Source organism: Gekko japonicus, unplaced genomic scaffold, assembly GCF_001447785.1.
Source record: "Gekko japonicus isolate JY-2015 unplaced genomic scaffold, Gekko_japonicus_V1.1 scaffold195, whole genome shotgun sequence".
Classification (NCBI taxonomy): domain Eukaryota; kingdom Metazoa; phylum Chordata; class Lepidosauria; order Squamata; family Gekkonidae; genus Gekko; species Gekko japonicus.
In genome coordinates, this window is record NW_015163099.1 from 1,270,946 (window position 1) to 1,281,649 (window position 10,704).

Here is a 10,704-nt window from a genome sequence, read left to right on the forward strand (position 1 = left end):
ACAACCTTAGAATCTCCTGGCTATGCTACACACACTACCATATGATAATTATCAGTGATTATTACTACCTGATCCCTTTCAACTGGAAAAATTGAGGACAGAATCTGGGACCATCTGCATGTGAAACAGGTGTTCATCCACTGAGCTACAGTTGAGAAAAGACTCCTGTCAGTCATACATCTTCTAACTCACGTGTCATCTCCTCTATCATCTTATGCTAAACCAGAGAGCCCTTCATTATAAAAATGGCTAGATACAAAAAACTCCAAATATTACTGACCTCTCTAAAATTTCAGATTAGGTATAATAATTATACTAAGAATAAGGTCCATTGTGGAAATAAATACAATGAGCTCTAGAAAGAAGTTCTGGGAGAGTGCCAAGGCCTTGGGCACTCAGCATCTTTTTGCCATGGTGACCTCTTCAAACCCCACCCTCTCTAGGCTCCACATGGGGACTCAAAGTCTCAAAGACTCTCTGTCTCTATATTGGTGAATGAGGGTTCCTTTTTTAATCGTATAAAATGATTTCTGAACCATAAAAGTCCTGTGCTGTGCTATACCTGTTGGGCTTGGATCCCAATTGCCTTTTCTTTTGGCATTAGGCAATTCTGCTTACAAAAGGGGGGGAGAGATTTTTGAGAAATGGCCCCTCTTCCTGCAGCTCCAAAGCCACTTTGGCCTTAAGTAATGTCTCTGGGTCCCACTGACACAACAGGGCACAATGTTAGGGGGTGGAGAAGACTGCCATAGAAGAGGGGAGGCAAGAAACATACTGTCTATGCAGCTTTATTTGTCCTACCTGGCCCCAGCCAGGCGGGGGAAACAAATGGTGAGGAGCAGCATCGTGCCCTGGCTGCTGGGACCGCACAGCATCTCAGCGCTGGCTTGCAGGTGCTGAAGGTCCTCCATCATGGGGGAAGGGACCTTGCTGGAGCTGGGTGGTTGCCACGGTCCCAGCTGCGTGTGGGGAGCAAATAGTGAAGAGCGGCTTTGGGCCCTTGGTGGTGGGCCCATGCTGCATCAGAGGGCCGGGCTGCAGGTGCCTAAGAATAGGAAAAGAGGCCTGGCTGGGGCCGGCTGGCATGGTCCAAGCCAGCAGTGGGAAACAAATGAAGAGGAGTCACAGCCTGCCCTGGCCGCTGGGCTCCCGCTGCCTGTGAGAGCTGGGCCGCAGGTGCCGCAGCCCCTCTGGCATGGGGTAAGGGGCATCCCTGGGGCCTGCCAGCGCAGTCCCAGCCAGTGGCAGGAAACAAATGAAGAGGTGCAGTGGCCTGTCCTGGCCGCTAGGCCCAAGGTGCGTTGGAGGGCTGGGCCGCAGGCACCAAAGACCCTCTGGCATGGGGAAGGGGCCTCACTGGACCCAGCCAGCGGTGGGAAACAAATGGAGAGGAGGAGCAGCCTGCCCTGGCTGCTGGGGCTGCACTGCCTCTGAGGGCTGGGCTGGAGGTGGTAGAAGCCCTCTGGCATGTGGGAAGGTGCCCCACTGGTGCCAGGTAGTTGCCACAGTCCCAGGCGAGTGTGGGAAACAAATACTGAAGAGCAGCATTGGGCCATGGTTGCTGGGCCCACACTGCCTCAGAGAGCTGGCTCCCTGGTCCCGAAGGGCCTGTGGTGTAAGGGAAGAACACAGCAATCCTGGACAGACCCACCATGGTGCTGAAGAACATGGGCATGGGTTCGTCCAGAACCTGCTGGCCTGACGCTGTCCCAGGGGAGTGAGTGTTCCGCATCCTGGGCTGCTGTCTACAGCTGGGGGGGACAAAGATGGGCAGCAAATGGACGGTGCCATGCCGAAGGGGAGTCCCCATGCTACCCTCCCTTCTCGGAGCCTTACCAGAGCCATGAAAAGGCAGGGACCAATGGTGGCTAGCGGAGCAGGGCCGCTGCAAGGCTCCACACCAGAAGGATCCCCTGCTGAGGAAAGTCTCCACAGGCAAAGGGCAATGCTGTCATCTCTCCTCAGATGAAGCTGTCCGCGCCAGAAGGATGCTACTGAAGAAAGGCTCCACAGGCAAACGACGTCCTCTCTTCTGAGGTGAGGTTGTGTTGTGAGGTGAATTTTGGCAGGCAGTGCCTCGGTGGGCGGGACTCAGGCAACGCAGCCAATGCATAGGGAGACCCTCTGAGTGGCAGTTCAGGCAGCCAACTGATTTTGGTGTGCATCAAATCTTGCCACCCCAAAACAGGATTATAATATAGGAGAGATTAACAAATGAACATGTTCTTGTTTTGATAATAGCTGAATGTAAATTAGTAATGTAAAGAGATCTAAGCTGCAGAACTGGCCTGAGCTAAACATGCATAGGTTCTGAGGAAGACAATAGGGTTGATTCAGTCCAAAATGAGGCACCACTGTCTGATCCATGCCTTATGCTAGTCTGGAAACAGGAAGCAAGCCAATTCCCTGAGCAGAAGTAAGAAAAATGATAACGCTGTTAAACTGAGAAAGTAAATGGGTAGCTTTGAAACCAGGACCTGAAAAGGTGCTCTGAGCCTAAGTTAAGAAAATATATGTTAAATATTTAATGGTTTCTCTTAGTGGCTTATGATGATTATATGGTTTGGCTGCTGCAGATTAAATCTGTTGAATGGGCTTAAGTCAGCTTTGTCAAATATAAGGAAGCTTGATGATAAAAAAAAGGAAGGACATACACCAAAATAAAGAAGAATCATAAATTCGATAGAGAGAGAAAAAACAGTAATATTGTATTTCCACAAATCAGTTGGGGTGGAACAGAATTGGACAATATAACCATCAGGCACCAGGAACAGCATGACAGGTCTCAGACAGATGATACAATGGAAGTTGAAAAGGATAGAGGCAGCATAGCTTGCAATTAAAGCTGTTAGGTAAAGGCAAATCCATTCTTTTTGACTCCACAGTGAGGAAAGCACCTCTCTTTGTGCTGATAAAACGTGTCCTAAATTTCATCATGCCAAAACACAATTGATGTCATAAATGGTTGGAAATTATTGTTTCTATAACGGATGCTTTTAGAAGAAGTGCATTTATTGTAAAACTTGTGAAGCCTCTATTAAAGTTCAGTGAAAAGTATCTGAGAAAGAATTGGTCATTGGCAGATCCAGTCATTTCAAAGATTTTAACTTCCCAAGTTAATTTCATTCCACTTTCTTCTTGTTCCTTCTAGGAGCAATTTAACATCCGTTAGATGATTTCTTTAGGAGGAGGGGAAGATTTGTGTGTTTGCAAAAAGGAAAGATAATAGTGCCAATAAGTGTCCCATTTTTATGTAAAATGCATTTCTGAATTCATTTTAATGCCATTTGATTATGATCACTTTTGAAAGAGGGTGAAATTTACCCACCCACCTGTTTCTGCCACAGCCACGCTAGTCAAATAGAGAAATTATGAGTTCAGCTGACTTGATAAACCTCAATGGGCATATTATCAGCAAAACCACCTGACAAAATTGATAGGAGGAGCCACTTGAAACTGGTCTTTAATAGCCAAAGAGTTATGCTCCAGCACTGAGGATGTAACACCTATCAAATTTGGGGAGAGGGGAAGAAAGCAAGAAGGAGTTGCAGTATAAACTTGAAGAGGTTCAAAGAGTGCAGTGCAGAGACAGAGAGGTCTTAGCTGCTTTCTAAGAATCTGAATTATAATCAGTGGTTGTACACCCAGTTTATAGGAGCCTTGATTATATTATTAGGAAGCATCAGAAGTCTCCAGCACTCTCTCATAAAGAAATCTGAAATCTGTGCATATGCCCGTGGGATAGTTATCACTTGGGAATGTAGGAGGCCCTAATATCTGTCCATGTTGCTAGACATTCTTCATAATTACATATTAATATTCAGAATTATTAGCTAGATCCAGTAAAGGAGAAAAAAAGAATAACAGGAATGTGTATGCACAGGGGTGTGTGGCATACATCTTCCTTAATACCACAGATTCTTGTTCCCTTTAAATGTCTCATAAATCATTTTAAATTATCTGTATAATTTTTCTCCTTTTTCCTTTGCTAGAAAAAGCTTGCGTGGTGATATAATTTTCTCAGCTTCATAGATGCAAAATACAATACTTATTATGCCCTTAGCCATACCTAGACAAAACAGTTTTAGGTGGGTAACCATGTTGGTCTGAAGCAACAAAACAAAATATGAGCTCAATGGCACCTTTAAGACCAACCAAGTTTTATTTAAGGTATAAGCTTTTGTGTGCATGCATACTTCTTCAGATACATTGAAATGGAAGTTAACAGTCCATATATTTTGAGGCATTTAACATTACCTTTCTAAATGGGATGGCATTTGTTATTGACTTGTCATCTTGAAAAGCGATACAGGACAGGTGTTTCACACAGCAGTTCTTCCTGTTAATGAGCCATCCCTGAAGTGTTATGGCAATTTCAAACTGCACCACTTTTTTCTGCGTAATCTTCCTCGGAGGGTTTTTTTAAAACATTCTATTGGGAGCTCTATGGCGCTGAAAGAGGACCACATATCAACATGATAGCAACTTCATTGAGATGTCTGGACTTCACTGAAGTCGAATGTGACTCATGCAATTGCAACTGTTGTCACCTGGAAACAATGAGGGCAGAAGTAGCTCATTGGACAGTGGGTTTAAGCAGGAGATTTGGGCTTCAGTGATTGGTGTGACAGATGTTTCCAGGTGTAAAAAGTCATGATCGCATGTATCTCAGTGTGTCTCAATGGAGTCCAGGCATCTCAATGGTGCCACTATGGAACCAATTTGAGGTCCAATTTCAGCACCATAGTGCACCCAATAGAACATAAACCCCCCCCCCACTCTGAGGAAGATCAAACGCGGGGCAAAAAAGAGTGGGATCAAAGTGACCAAACAGGAAGTACTAGCTGGAAACAACAAACCTTTATTGGCATTATACACTAAGGAGAATACAAGACATAAGAATTCTCAACACACAAATTTCGCTTTTTAGAAGCCAGATACAAAAAACTTGCCACTGTTTCAACAGTTACAGCATTTTTTGAGGAAAGAACAAAAAAGGATGTATAATTATCAGATTGGCCTATTAAATCCTTTAAGAACCGGTCTAAATACTTAGAACGAATGTCAGCATAATAATCACAGTACAGAAGGACATGCTCAATACTTTCTACTTCCTTTCTTCCACAATCACATTGCCTCTGTGCGTAAGAAATTTCGGAAAATCTCCCTTGAAGTACCGCAGAGTACACATTGAAATGTGCTAAAATATAAGCTCTGTGAGTACATGGATCATTGAGGGAGAAAAAATATGATGCTATCATCCCCACTGGAGGAATCCCTAATCTCAGGGGAGAACATCTACCAGAGGCACAGCTACGTAGTTCTTGCAACTCAATATCCAAGAGTCTTTGTTTAAGTAAGACAAAAGCATCTTTTTCTGACAGGGAAAGCAGCTCATCAGTGCTTATCCCTATGACAGCAATCTTCTTCTCTATAAAAGTCAACCAAGAGGACTGATGAAACTCTGTTAAAACTAAAGAAACAAGACAGTTGGAATAAGAAGTGGTTTTAAAATGTAATTTTAGCCAGAATTTAAATGTTATTAACCATGCTCTAGTCTCTTGCAACCTTTGATTAGTTTCAAGACACATTGCAACATAGGAGACACACATAGGAAGGCCTAGGATTTTCTGAAGGAAGCTAGACTGATTTTTTTTCTATCTTCTTATTAATATCACTAATCCAAATTGGAATCCCCTAGAGAAATTTAGCACATAGTTTATGATTAAAAACTCATAAGGCCGCTGGGACATACTGGTTACCCTTGGAATAGTAAAAACGGGTAATAGCTAGTATGTCATTATTCATGGATTTCATAGCTTCCTTTTTGTGAGCAGCCCATCTGGAGTTACAGTGGAAAAGCACTCCTAGGTATCTGAAGGATTTAACTTGCTCAAAGTGATACCCCCTTGTAATCCACTTAGACCGTTTCCATGATTTCCCAAAAACAATAATTTTGGACTTCTGGAAATTTAGAGTCAATGAATTTACCTCATAATAATCCATGAAACAATACAGCAACCTTTTCAGACCTATACACGTGAGAGAAAGTAACACAGCATCATCAGCGTATAGCAATAGAGGGACATGTAACACACCAAGTCTGGGGCTATGCCCATCAATGGTGTTCAAAAAGGGAGCCAGATCGTTAATAAAAAGGTTAAACAATGAAGGTGCTAAGATACATCCTTGTTTAACTCCTAAGCTAATTGGAATCTTATAAGTCATCACCCTACTTTGAACATTGAATTTGGCAGGCTGTATTAGTATGCAATTTTTTAATTAGAAGGAGGAGTCTCACATCAATCCCTAGATCCCTAAGTTTCTTTTGAAGAAAGTCTCTCAGTACAGAATCAAAGGCACCCCTAAGATCCAAGAAAGCTGCAAACAACTTAGGGCCCTTCCTTTTCCTATATTTCTCCACCAAATGACTTAACAGTACACAATGATCAAGGGTCGATTTTCCTCTACAAAAACCAATTTGCTCTATACCCAAAATTTGCTGTCCAGACATCCATAAATTGAGTTTATTGGCCAGATACCTCGCATACAATTTCCCAACAGTAGAAAGAAAGCTAATAGGCATATAGTTACAAGGGAGATGGCAATCACCTTTTTATATACAGGAACCACTGTTGCATTTGTCCAAGCTTCAGGTATTACACCTGTCATATTTATAGTTGTAAACAGGGTGGCAAGGAAGGGGGCCCACCATTCAGGGAATGCTTTAATCAGCTCGGGAGGTCTTCCCTGGTTTAATGCGCTTACTTAATAGTTCAACCTCCTCTGGCTGGACAGGTGACCACTCTGGACAATCGGCCAAATTAAGGTCCTCTTAAGGGCAAACTCTGGTCTCCCTGAAAACTTCTAAGAAGGAATCAAACCAGTCACAAGGTGAAATCAAACTGTTGGAAATACTACTGCCCAAAATTTCCTAGTGTCATTCCATCAGCAGCCTATCTATATATCTAATTGCCAAGTGGCCCCCGGAGTGCGGATCGCTAAATCAGCGCTCCGAGGGCACTTGGGGGGGAGGGGGAGGTTTGTGCACTCTTGGGGCAGTCCCCAGGGGTGCACAAAAATCTAAAAACTAAAAAAAAATATTGGGGGGATGTTTAAATCCCCCTGAAAGTGCAAGAGCGTTCCGTGCACATGGAAGGCAAGCGCTCTGTAGCTGACCTCGCCGCCGCCGCCGCCTCCTCGGAGCCGGGTGGGCAGGCGGGCGGGGGGAGGACCGGCCTCGCCGCCGACGCCGAGCCCGGCAAAGGGGGGGAAAGGACCGGCCTCTCCACCGCCGCCTCCTCCTCGGGGAGATCGAGTGGGCGGGGTTGGAGGAGACGGAGCTCTTCTCCCCCCCCCGTGAGTATCGCGGGTCCCCGTCTTGTTGAAGATACTAATATCCATGCACTCTATTCATATGACGATTCCAAAGTCTCATACGTGTATGTTTAGTCCATAATAATTTCCAGTCTCATCCAATATATTTCAAGGAATAACTGGCCTCCGGAGGGGGGGGTGCTCCAGGGCAGGGGGAGGGGAAGATCAACCCAGGGGGTGGAGGTGACGGGGAACCGGCGGGATAGGGGGGGAACGTACCTCCTCCTCCTGCTTCCTCCTCTTCCTCATAGGTGCGGAGGTCCTCCTCTCCCGCGAGTATCGCGGGTCCCCCACTTGTCTGACCTGAATGCCCTATACTGATGATAGATAAGAGGCTCCCAACATTTTTGTGTAAAGGCCTGTTGCTTAGATTTATAAAGTTGATGCAGTTGAATTTTTAACTGGAAAAATTCCATCAGCAGCCTATCTGACCTGAATGCCCTATACTGATGATAGATAGCATAAATATGAGACTTCATTTGGTGGCATTCATTAGCAAACCAACTTCTCCTACTACCAAGTTTAATTCATTGTTGTTGCACCACTTGCAACCTAAAAACATCAAACAGTTGCATTACAACACTGTCATATTCTCGAAACAATTCAGACGGTTTAGATTCCTAAAAATTGATAAAAACCTACCTAAGGCAGCTTCATTAAGAACACCAGCTACTTTTTGGGCCAGCCTATTAGACTCAGAGATTATAGGCAGTCTAATGGTCAGATTGGAGGACACAGTTCTTGGCTGGTCTAAACTCTCAACAGGAAGAGGAGATTCAGTACCTCAGGAAAGGGAAATGGTCACTGTCTATACGATCCTCAATTGAGAATACTCTCACCTGTTCCCATAATGCTGGTGAAATTAAAAAATAATCCATCACACTACTTCCTAACTTTGAGGCATAGGTGAATTCACCATGAAAATCATAGGGAGGAACACCATTAAAGATGGACAGATTAAACCTAAGACAAAGCTAAGCAAGATGAATTCCTGCCTTATTGATATAAGAGTCCTTTCAAAATCTAAAATTAAACATACAGTCAAGCAGTGAATTATCAGACTGAAAAACTAGCTCCTTGGCAATGGCGGGACCATCCTGTCCTAGACTGGCATTAAAATCACCAGCCATAATTATACCTCTTAAAGGGAATTTTAGTTCAAGGTCCTCAAGTAGTAGTTCTACTCTCTCCCAGTGGAAAGATAATTAATCTTTATTCAAACATGGAGGGATGTAGACATTTATTAATATAAAGGACCACCTTGCACCTTCCACCAGACAGGGTTGCACATTAATATTGGTTCCCTCAAGAGGGGTAACAACTACACTGGATTTTCTGGACCATAAAATAGTTAGATCAGCTTGACCACGTCCATAACTACTAGCTTTAAGTGCTGGTGCAGAATGCACATTAACCTCTCCAGCAAAATCTCATACTGAGCCCAAGTCTCTTGGAGCAAAATTGTCATATCCACAAAGAAACTGTTTAAAATTGAGGTCACTAGACTTATTTTTCCAACCTGTGATATTCCATGAGAGGAGCTTGATATCTGGCAAGGAAGAGGTCTTAATCAGTCAATCAGTCTCTGTCAAAAGCTCTAGAGACTTAGTAGCATCAGAGCAGATGCAGCCATTCCTCATACTCTTGTTGCTAGACTCAGCAGCCAACCTGAAAACCAAGTTAGGGGAGTGACTAGTAATCAGCAACTAGACATAATCAATTTCAGGTGAGTCTTCAGTTGGAGATTGTTTAGAAGATGTAGGGGTTAAGCTGTTACACTCCGGCCTCTCATGGATCACTACATCCACCTAATTCAGCAGCTTTTTTTCCTGTCCTGGAGGGTGTGGCAGCTAATGCTGAGTCAACTAGAAGTCATCCTGAATTGCTTAATGGGGCTGAAGATCTATAAGCAGGCAAAGAAAGTGACTGTTCACAATTAATACTTCTGGTTGCAAAAACAGTGGAGCACATTTGTAAAATACTTGAATGTCTGCACTTTAAAATAGACAATTTGAATAACTGGTTAAAGACAAGAGGGCGGCAACTAATGCTTTCAAGAGTAGACAACTTATTGAAATTAGACAATGATGTACATGTAGCTAGTGAAATCAAAGCTGCGATGGCGATGCCCAGCTTGGATGTTATTAATAGGAAGTACCAACTAGCATTGCAGCCCACTAAGATCAGCTTGACTGTGTGTAAATATAATGGCCTTATCCCTTCCTGGTATACAAACTCAGCAGTGAAGAGACATTTAATTACTTTGATGGGGAACCAAATAAGAGTGATTAACTTAAAAGATTTAGAAATTTTAAGCAGTGTTAACCAGGCTCAGAGAGTTATACCGACTTATGGCTCCCCTGAGATTCCATCAATTTTGCTTCAGAACAAGGATTTCCTGAAGTCAAAAAGAGTATTCCCTACCCGTGTGTACAGGGATATTATTCTATCGCCATTAAGCATGGTCTCTAGGGAAGCAACAACTAGCTATCTACATGAGTCCCAGACAAGATGTAATGGCTCAAGGGAAGCTGTCAGGAGCAACACTTACAAAGACCCAGCTATCCAAGAATCCACTACCAGGCAATTCATACAGTGCACCATAGTGATTCAGAAACGCAAGAAGGGCTTGAAAACAGAAAGAAAGTAGTTGTTGTCAACAACACCTCAGGCATGCTTCACCAATGGGAGACAACTGGGATTGTATGAAAAGATAAATAAATTCCACTACCAGCCAGTTACTAAAACGAGTCTCTCTGAAATAACAAGAACCCCCCCCCAATAAGTAACTGCTTACTGAAATGGAATACATAGGCAGTCTGAAAAGTCTCATAGGTAGAGGGTGAGTGGCAAATTAGCATACAACATATTGAAGATGTTTAAGAGATGCAAGAACCAAACAGGAATAACAAGCTTAGGCCCCAGTCACACGGGCTGGAAAACACGGGGGGGGGAGCGCGGCTGTTTGCCCCGGAGGAAAGTAAAGCGCGGCAGCTCGATCACACGTTCCGTCGAGTTTCCATGGTTAGGCCATTAGGTGCCGATCACATGGCTATCCTGAAGTGTGGCAAAGAAACGGCGCAATGCGATCACACTGGCAATCGCTAGGCACCGCTTCCGTGGCAAATGGGAATTCCTTCCCTTCACCGACATTTCCACATGTGCCATTGGGCATTTGTGCGCATCCTGTGGAGACTAAAAAACCCCCATCCATTTGCGATGGGACATGGACGGGCGCCGGATGCCACAAGATTTAAGTGGAAACGCGATCAGATGCCCGCCCCTGCCCCGCGGTTTCTGGAAACTACTGTGCTTTCTGTAGTAGTT